Source organism: Telopea speciosissima, chromosome 6 (assembly GCF_018873765.1).
Source record: "Telopea speciosissima isolate NSW1024214 ecotype Mountain lineage chromosome 6, Tspe_v1, whole genome shotgun sequence".
In the NCBI taxonomy this organism is placed as follows: domain Eukaryota; kingdom Viridiplantae; phylum Streptophyta; class Magnoliopsida; order Proteales; family Proteaceae; genus Telopea; species Telopea speciosissima.
In genome coordinates, this window is record NC_057921.1 from 10,859,742 (window position 1) to 10,869,741 (window position 10,000).

Consider the following 10,000-nt stretch of genomic DNA (forward strand, 5'->3'; position numbering starts at 1 on the left):
TATATATATATATATATATATATATATAAAACCAAATCCAACTGTCAAATTGTTCAGATTCCTCCGTTGGAGGTAATTGTATCTTTCCCAACTCTAAATACACAACTCCATCACCACCAAACTTCTCAAACCAAACTGATAAAAAAAATAAAATAAAAAAAATAAAAAAAGCAAGAAAATAAAGGAAAGCTAAAGGAAAAAGAGTTCCAACAACATCCAAATCAAGACAAGAAGGGTTCAAATCAAAGACAACTTTTAATTTCTGAGAAGAAAGGTGGGCTAGTCCTCCATGCCATCACTATCGTCAGTCCTCTTGTTGCCACCGTAATAGAGGAAAGTATTGATGTCGTTCAATTCCTTCTCCATCCTCTCAAGGCGCTAACTATGCGAAGAGAACTGCCCCTTTACTTCTTCGAAACCCTCCATCATCCTCGGGTTCATCCTCCTGATGGCCAAAAGAACATCACCTCCACCTCCCTCTCTGGCACTGGAAGCCCCTGCAGAATGCGGCCTGGATCCCATGAACTCTATATCATCCTCATCATCAATCTCTCGGGGCCCTCCACCCTCCCCATATCTGACCGGCTCCCCGGAACTATAATAATCACAATACAATCCCATCCTCTTTATGACATTAAACCCAAAAGGCCCCTCGGAGCTCGTTTCTTTGGGTTCGTGATCGAGGTCTATCCCAAAGTGCAGGAAAATTTGGGTGAGCAGTCTACCGTATGGCAAGGTGTTCTTGCAACGAGAATTTGCCACTGCATGGGCCATGTGCTGAATAATCACATATGGGAGGCATGTTTGCTGACCAGTGTAGAGAGAGTATGCCAATGCTGCTGCCATCAAAGGAGGCTGGGTGCTGTGTCCTTTGGAGGGAGCCAAGTTGGTCTTGGCAATGAAAGTAAGAACCCACTGAGAAGGAGGAAACTTTGTAAAATCTTCATTTTCATCGGACTTGTTATTGGTGAGTGCCCTGAACAATTTCTGATTGTCTGCAGGGAACAGACATCTGTTAGGATCGCTGCCTGGTGCACAAAAGACCCTATCTCCTTCTGCAGAAATGTCCAAAAGTGTCCCTAACTCTACTTCATTGAAGGCAATAGTGACTGTTACACCCGCACCCAAAATATACCCTAATACCCTAAGGCAATTTAGACCTGACCCAAAGGGTAATGCCATGGTGGCAATGGTCAGCACCTATGATCGTAAACTTAAAATATTATTATAAGTGTCCCCTCGAAGTCCTGGAAGTACGGGTTAAAGCCCCGTAACTTTTCTTGAAGTTTAGGCCCTGACAGCAACACCGGAGTCACGAACGGACTCACTCGAACTGAATCCGCTTGAGGATCCGCCCGTGCTGTTACCTACCCTTTTGATTTATTTTCCTGTGGGACCCACACCTTCGTGTGCCGGACACCATACTTAGACCCTTGGACTAAATGGACCTTCACCCTTACCATTAAATTATTATTTGGGCCATGAAAGTGGGCCCACAAGACTTGACTTAATTGATTAATGGATTTTATACCCTAACTTAAACCAAATGGACCTTAGTGGACAAATAGGTCCTATGGACTTAGGGTGCACCCCAAACATACCCTAACTAACTAAATGGACCTAATGGTTTAAGACATGGACCAAACTAGACCTTAAGGACCTTGTTATAATCTAAAACTAGCTTTAGATGTGTTTCTTGTTAAATGAACTTTTAAGCTACCCTACCTAAACAGGCTTTAAGTTATAACTAAGAGACCCTAGCCAAACAAGCCCTAGACTAAAACACATATTTGGGCCTTAAGTTAAGCCAAACATACCCTAACTAATTGGACCTAAGAACCTTAGCCAAACTGGCCCTAAGGCCTAACTTGAGTTAAAATGGATTTTGGAGATTTAGGCTGCCAATCAAACTAGCCCTAAGGCCCATTTCGTTTTATGGCCAATAGGTTCTTTTTAGGTTTGAGAAGTTGGATTGGTTCAAGGATCATGGGTTTAATCTTGGCCCAAATAGTTGGACCATAGCTTGTTGTAGGAAAAAGGGAATAAAGGTAAGGGTAGTTTAGGGAGTTTACATTTTGTTGTTTATTTTAGCCTTAAGAGAGTAAATAGAGGAGGGAGCTCTTAAGCTTTTCTTCATTTGTCCAAAGAGCAAAAACGTGGAAAGGAGAGGAGAAAAGGAAAGGAAGAAGAAGAAGGAGAAAGGGGGCTCACCTAGCCTTAGGTTTTACTTCTCCATTAGAGGTGAGTGAATCTCCCATCTCTCCCTCTCCATTTTCTTATTTATTAGCTTAAGATTTTGGATCTTGAGGCTAGGAGTAGCTTGGGTTCCACTTGGGACCCAATGCTCTTGTGTTGGGGCTTGTTCTTAGTCCCTTTGGGTGCCATTGCACACCCTTAATCCTCTCAATAGTGTACTATACAACCCAAGCCATGAAAACCTAGGGATTTCACCCAAAAACCCAAGTTTGGGTTGAGGAATTGGATATAGACCATAGATGCCTTAATGCATTGTGCCATTAGGGTTATTAGGACCCTAATTAACTTTAGGAACCATCCCTACAAGCCCTTGAAGCCATTGGGGGCCCAGGGAACCAAATTGGATGAGATTCGGAGTTGAAAAACTCATTTCTGCTGCGAACAGACTCAGCGACAGACTCACCATCGTCCATCCGCCCGTGGATCCACCTCTCTCGGGTGTGTCTCACGGTTCGAATGGATGCATGGGCAGACTCACACAAGTGGATCTGTTCGTGAATCCAGTATTTTGACCATTGTCTATACATATCGTATCAATGCAATTCAAGTTGCGTTGTAAAATAGACTCAAAGAGCTACATTTTCTATGAAGGAACCATGGACCCAATCTAAATAAAAGACCCTCAAAAGTGGGCCCAAACCTAGCTAATGTGTTTTGACAGTAACGTTAGAACATGACTTTAGTCTGGTGACCTCACCCACGTCGTGGCTGCTTATGTGAGACTTGATAAATTTTAATAGGGTTAATTACCACCTAAAGTGCCCCCTAAATATATTAATTAATTTACCTATCGAGGTGCCAAAGTCTACCCTTGATACCCTCAAAACCCCCTTCCTGTCCTAAGGGACTTGTGACCTCAGCCTAGAAATGAAAAATCCTAAAGAGAGACCAGTCCATGGGATCTCCCAAGACCAATGAATGATATGGGATATTATGTCCTTAGGAATGTTTAGGACACCCTCCCCTAGCTCATGAGGCTATTGGATCTCAAAGAAGATGGTTGGGAATCAAACTGACTTAAGGATTTCATGTTTAGAATTACTTGTCTATAACACTTGGGGCTCCTCTTGGGACCCGTCCACACTTTCTAACTTTATGTTTTACGTATCCCTAGGCTACCTAACCAGTGCGGGAGAGCATATATCAAGGCAATCCATACCAAATACATCGAACGATATCCGAATTATTGTGAGTGGGTTTTGGGTGATGTTTGGGTTGTTATATATAAAATTCTATATAGATCATATGATTATTCTTATACTTGCATCCATTCTTACCATGTTGCATCTTTGCATATAAAACTATGTTGGATACGAATTGATGAAATGTGAATATGTTTACTTTATATCATTATATCAAGTTATGGTGCCGGGTATGCCGGTGCCAGAACCCCCGAAATGCTTATGATATTCACTGCTTGTCATCTTGGTCTGTATGCGCCGTGCCGTGCTGGTATTCGGGTACTAGATGGAATGGAACGTTGATGCATCCGGAATACCTCTCGGGACAATAGGATTTGCATGTAGTATATCTGTGGCTAGGATTTATGCTCCCTTATGCTATGACCCTTGCCAACAAGGGCTTATATGTTGGATAATTTGAGTACCTGATGTCTGTGGAGGCGGGAGAGGCCATGTTAGGGGTAGTGATGACTATCGGGGTCTGCCATTGGGTTGTCTGATGGCTTCTACCGGCGTAGGCTCCCTCGTGATAATTGAGGTTTCACTTGGGCGATAGGTTAAGTGACCCTCAGTGTCTCCCGAGTTATCACAGTAGCATATACCATGACTTAGATTGTTTGCTAGGTGGAAAATCTATTTAACATTACATGCATCATGGACTATGTGTGATTGTATGTTTGTGCATTTCCCATCCCCTCACTGGGCTCAGTGGAGCTTACCCCCGTTGCGCAACCCTTTTTAGTTGTATGCAGGTGATGTATGTCGGTGATCCTTTTGATGTGGACTGATCGGAGCCCATGATTTTGGACCTTGATGATAGCGTACACTTATGGTCTGTGCCATTGGGGCACGATTATATCTTTTTTTTTTTATCTTTTATTTTGTTCATCAAGAGAATTGAATATATTTGGTAGTATTTCTACTGTTTCAGTTTCTAGTAAATCTTTTGGGTTAAAATGTAAAACATTAAACTGTTTATCACGTAGACTTTGAATCCTTTATATCTGTAATGCTTCCGCCCAATTCTGATCTTTTGGAATGAAATATTCCTTGACTCTCTGCATTCTAATATTACTGTAATTTAATATTAGTTTAAGACTGTGAGTTGGCCACTGCATCGAGATCCTGGTAGTGGTTAGGATGTTGGTAAGCATCCTATCATACCCCTTTTATAGTATTTTATCCTTTATTGGGATGGGGGTGTGACAGTGACCCATTTCACAAATGAGGTTAGTCTAACACCTTCTCCATCTTCTTTGACTAGCACCAAATTGGAATAAAACTCCCTAACCAATGTGGGATAGTAAAAGTCTGGATGAGTCAGCATGCTACTCCATTTCAGCTTGCCAAACCTGATGCCCACCTTGAAGGCAATCAATTCCTCCACTACCATATCCCTCTCCACCAAAATCTTTCTGTTATGAAGGTGCTCTCAGAAAATTCCCTCGATCTCCGCCGATATAAAACTCCCCACATTGAAGGTGATAGGGGGAGCCGACACTATGGCTAAATCACTTCACCTACGAGGAGCCATGGGTATTTCCTACACACAAGAGACCACCCAAAAGACAACAATAATTGAGCCAAACTGAAATAAATAAGATATGATTGACGACTATAATTATAGATGCAAATGCCTATGTTGTATGAAAATTATTGGATGAGAAGGATTACACAATGAGAAGAAAAGGCATGATTACCATCGAAAATATGATTAATTTGGGGAAAAGAGACAAGATTTATATATATATAAAATCCCTAGGGCATAAGCATGAAGGGATGAAATCGATAGGAACAATTTATAGTTTTGTCTACCCTACATCCCCAAATCAAATATCAAACAAGTAAATGGAGCTAATGAAAATCCCAACAAGAGACAAAGATTGATTTTCATAGAGAGAAAGGGTAAGGGATGAGTTTCAAATTCAATATGGCTAACCACGTGACCAAATGAGCATGCTTGAGGATGTGTCAATGGAATTATTTCTATAAAATTTTAGGGCATATAATGGATTAGTCGTGCCTTTGAGGTTTTTCCCAAAGTAGTGAGGATTTGAGAATTTTATCCCAACCAATACCTAGAGACCATTGAAGTAGTTCCACTAAATATGGCAAACTTGACAAATAATCTCTAAAATTCCTTGAAAAGACTTTCAGATTCAATAAAAGACACAATATGCATACAAAACCTACTAAAATAGTGTCATTGATCGATTAGGGCTTGAATCAATAAAAAATAAAAATAAAAAAACCTAGCCCTAATAGAGTCTTGGCATGGTTTCGGCATTCACATGGATTGGAAGAACAAACAATAAGATAAATATACATGCAAATCCCTAGTGATCTCGCCTTTGAACAAAGGAAGAAGAATGAGCAAAGAGGAGTCACAACCGAAAAACCCTAGGGAAGAAGGGAGAAGAAATCAGGGAAAAGAAGGGAGAAACAGGGAGAGAACCTTACCTAGAGTTGGAGGAGATCGACCTTAGGGTCTTGGCTCACCAAAGTCACTGAGAGAGGGGCGAGAGATGCATGAATGGAGGCTTCTTGGAGGTCCTTCACTCTGTGGTTCCATTTTTCTCTTTTGGAGCCAAAATGAGTTTGAAAAACTCATGGCTGTGTTTTTATAAAATTCTGCGAACGGACGCATGAATGGATCCACTATCGTGTCCGTCCGTGAATCCGCCCAGCACAAAATTGAAAATTTTCGTTCCTAAAACTGCACGAAACATTGAACGGATCCACCATCGTGAGTCCATCCGTAGTTCCGTTCATCTTGGTATTTTTACCAAACCAAGCTTTCTGAGAACGGACGAATGAACAGATTCATGTTACATAGTCTGTCCGTTGATCCGTCCTGCCTATTTTGCGATGGAGCCACGAACGGACTCACAACATTGATTCCATCCATTTTCTTTTGGGAATTTGAGCCCAATTTGTTTTGAGACCTTGTGGCCACCCCCATATGTGATGATTGTGTGCCTATACCCTAGTTTTACACCCATGTTGTTTGGCCCATTCATGGTTATTGTTTAATCTAATTGGATGTTATGAGATCAAATGTTAGGGCCTGCATCAACTGGCCAAGCCAGTAAGAAATGGCAGGCATTAGTATATGCTTTGGCTCTCATCTTGTATGAAAGAAAATAATTTACCTCTGAGAACGAAGATTCTTCACCTTCGTGATCAAATAAACCAAAATTAGTCAAGAAGCCTAAACCTATACAATGTAGGTTACTTAATAAGTGTACCAAATGCAAATTTATAGCAAGACAGAGCAAGTAGGGTAACGACTTAATGTCGAACTCGTATTTTAGATAACTTGGTCTAAATGACTAATGGAGACCTTGCACAAGTACAGGTCATTTAGGACATCTCACAAGCTAGTGACAACCCAAATTATAAGTTTTTAGATCTATAGATGGAGTCTCAAGTCGTGTTTAGACTTTCCAAATGACCTAGTATACCGTATCTAAGACTTGTCTACCCTTGTGAATTTACCTAGGCGACAGACACATTCTTAAGGATATGAATGTAGTTATTGAACTCATACTTATGTATATGTGTGAATTTAAAATAAAATAAATATATCCCTTAAATCTTAATGTGTGGATAGAGTAATTCTCCAGCACTATAAATGTGACCTTGCCTTGACCTTACTATGTTAGCTAGTTTGAGCCCCGACCTCAGTCCAGTTGATTTGGGGGCTAGTGGACAATGAATTTGACAATGACCGGGTAGGTTAATTATTAGGACCTGCTTAAAAGAAATGGCTTAGATCGAAACTGGTAAAAGATTGTTTAACTCTCAAAAGAGGACCATTGTAGACTTTCTCTGATGAATTGACCGAGTTGTAAATTATGAAATGGTGAAGGCTGAAACTGAAAGATGTAACAAGACCTTCTCCAACAACAGATATGAATTGGGTAATGGATCACCAAATGCGTTCCCTCCGTACTGGAAGTGAACAATAGGAGATTCCATCAATATTTCAAATCATTCTAAAGTTGGGTTAGATAATGAGATAACTCGAAGTGAAAGCATTCAGAATGTGAACCCTGTGTTAAGGACTAGATGAAGTTGGACCCTATAACTCAAGGGTAACTAAAGTGTAATACCGACTTGATCTAGAAGATCATAGGTACCTATTGTTCTTTATAACTTAGCCTAGTAGTTGAGGCCCCATGTTTCCTGGGATATCATAATCATCGACCCTAAACCTAATTGAGACCCGGGTTATTGTGAACCGCACCCCCTGTGGTAATGCGATCCTATATGGAAGAGGAATTGTAAGTCCTGACTCACCGTGCCATGTAGGTACTGTCCGACCTTAACCGGACCCCTGACTTAGCCTGTGTAGTGGGTGACTAGAAGTGTTCTTATTTAACAGTCCTCACCCATTGAGACCTTTAGACAAGTCATATTTTAGGGAAAATTTTTTTAATAAGGTTGGAGAATGTTACACCCGCACTCGAAATACATCCTAATACCCCGGGTCAAATTAGACTTTTACCAACGGGTAATACCACGATGGCAGTGGTCAACACCTGTGACCTTGAACCTAAAATTCTATTGTAAGTATCCCTTCGAAGCCCTGAAAGTATGGGTCAAAGCCTTGCAATTTTTTTGGAGGTTTGGGCCCTGACAGCAGCAACGGAGTCATGAACGGACTCACTAGACTGGTTCTGTTTGTGGATCTGTCCGTATTGTTTCTTCCCCTTTTGAAGTATTTTCGTGTGGGACCCATGTCCCTGTGTCCCGGACACCATAACTAAACCTTCGGGCAAGATGGACCCCTACCCTTACCTTCAATTGGTTAGTTGGGCCATGAAGGTGGGCCCATAAGACTTAATTTAAATAACTAATGGGTTCTTCTACTTAGCTTGAACCAAACAAGCCCCAGAATTAATGTGTCCTTTATGAGACTTAGGGCAGACCCAAACATGTCCTAACTAAATAGACTAATTAGGTGGTGACTTTGGCCAAACAGGCCCTAAGGTTCATTTAAATCCAAAAGACTATCTTATGTCTTAGAGACACTTAGGCAAACAAGCCCTAAGGCCTCTTTTGGTCTTTAAAAGATAGGGCTTAGCCCCATATTCTCCCATCTCTCCCCCTCCAAGCCAAACCGTGGAGGAGAAGAGGTAAGGAAGAAGAAGAAGAAGAAGTAGGAAGAGGAATGGGAGGGGAAAGGAAGAAGATGGAAGGCATGCCAAAGGGGTTTGGCTACCCTACCTTCCCTCCTCCTTTTGTTCGATCAAGGTTTGAAGACAAGAAGAAAAAGGGAACAAGGAGGAAGAAGATGATGGATCTTCAAGGTTGGCTAGGGCTGGGATTTGAGCCCCACTCACCAAGGTATGCTCTATCTCTTAGTACCTCCCCCTTCTCCATTTGCATTCTTGATTTGAAGTAGATTCCTAGAGTTTGAGCTAACCTAGAGTTCCATTTGGGACTCAAGGAGAGGCTCAACCCTTAAATGGGGCTCTAATAGTGAAGACCAACCCCTAATGTAGGCTCCTATCAACCACTTTGCAGCCATTGTTGCTGATTCCCTAGTTTTAAACCACCAAACCCTACCTTTGGACCAAATGGAGCTAAATCCTTATGTGAACTTGGATCCATGAGGTAAGTCTAGGTTCTAGTAACCCTAGGGAGACCTAGGACACCCCTCCATGACCCTGAGTGCCATGTGAACTCCAGATTCCAAGATGGAGGAGAAAACCTTAAGAAATCTCGAAAAGAACTCCAACGGACGCACGAATGGAGTCACCGTTGTGGTTCCGTCCATAAGTCCGTCCAGTGTATCCTAGTAAAAGGATTTGAATGGATGCATGAACGGATTTACTCTGTTGCCTCCGTCCACGGTTCCATTCCCTCTCGGGAATGTCTCAGGGACCAGACGGATGTAGGGACGTATTCATGAAGAGGTTCCGTCCATGGTTCCATTCGCTCTTGAGTAGGTCTCAGGATTCGAACGGATGCAGGAACGGATCCAGGTGGAAGTTTCGTCGTGGATCCGTCCCTTGTGTTTTGACCTTTTGGCCTGAATGGACTCACCCTATTGCTTTCGTCCATGAATCCGTCCGTGCTGTCTTTGTTGAAACTTAATTTTAACTTTGGGGGCATAACATGGAACCCCTCTATACATCTTTTAATGTTTTCTCTTGCATTCTTAGGCTACCCAACTCGATGGATAGAAGGTGCACCGGTGAGATTCATGTCAACCACGTCGGGTGACACCCGAGTTCGGTGAGTGGGTTTTGGGTGATTTGTTTGGGCTTGGATATATATTTAGCAATCATTATCATGCTATTACCTGAATTATAAGCATCTTGTGCATTGCATTATTTATCTCGAATGTGAACTGCTATAAATTTGATGTGATAATGTTCTCACTATTGTATCGGGCTACGATGCCGGGCGTACCAGTACCGGAACCCCAAAATCAATTATGACACTTGTTGACTGTCATCCTGATCTGTATGCACCATGCCGTGCTGGGGTACTAGATGGAATGGAACGTTGATGCACCCGAAATACCTCTCGGGACGATAGGACTTGCATGT

General features: G+C 41.9%; 1 long non-coding RNA gene across 1 annotated transcript in view; it reads left to right on the plus strand.

Moving 5' to 3' along the window:
- Positions 1 to 10,000, plus strand: part of LOC122664621 — a 13,448-nt gene that overhangs the window by 2,385 nt on the left and 1,063 nt on the right. The window contains exon 2 of the long non-coding RNA XR_006333362.1: positions 2,465 to 2,469. This is a non-coding gene — a long non-coding RNA (uncharacterized LOC122664621). The remainder of the gene's footprint in view (positions 1 to 2,464; positions 2,470 to 10,000) is intronic.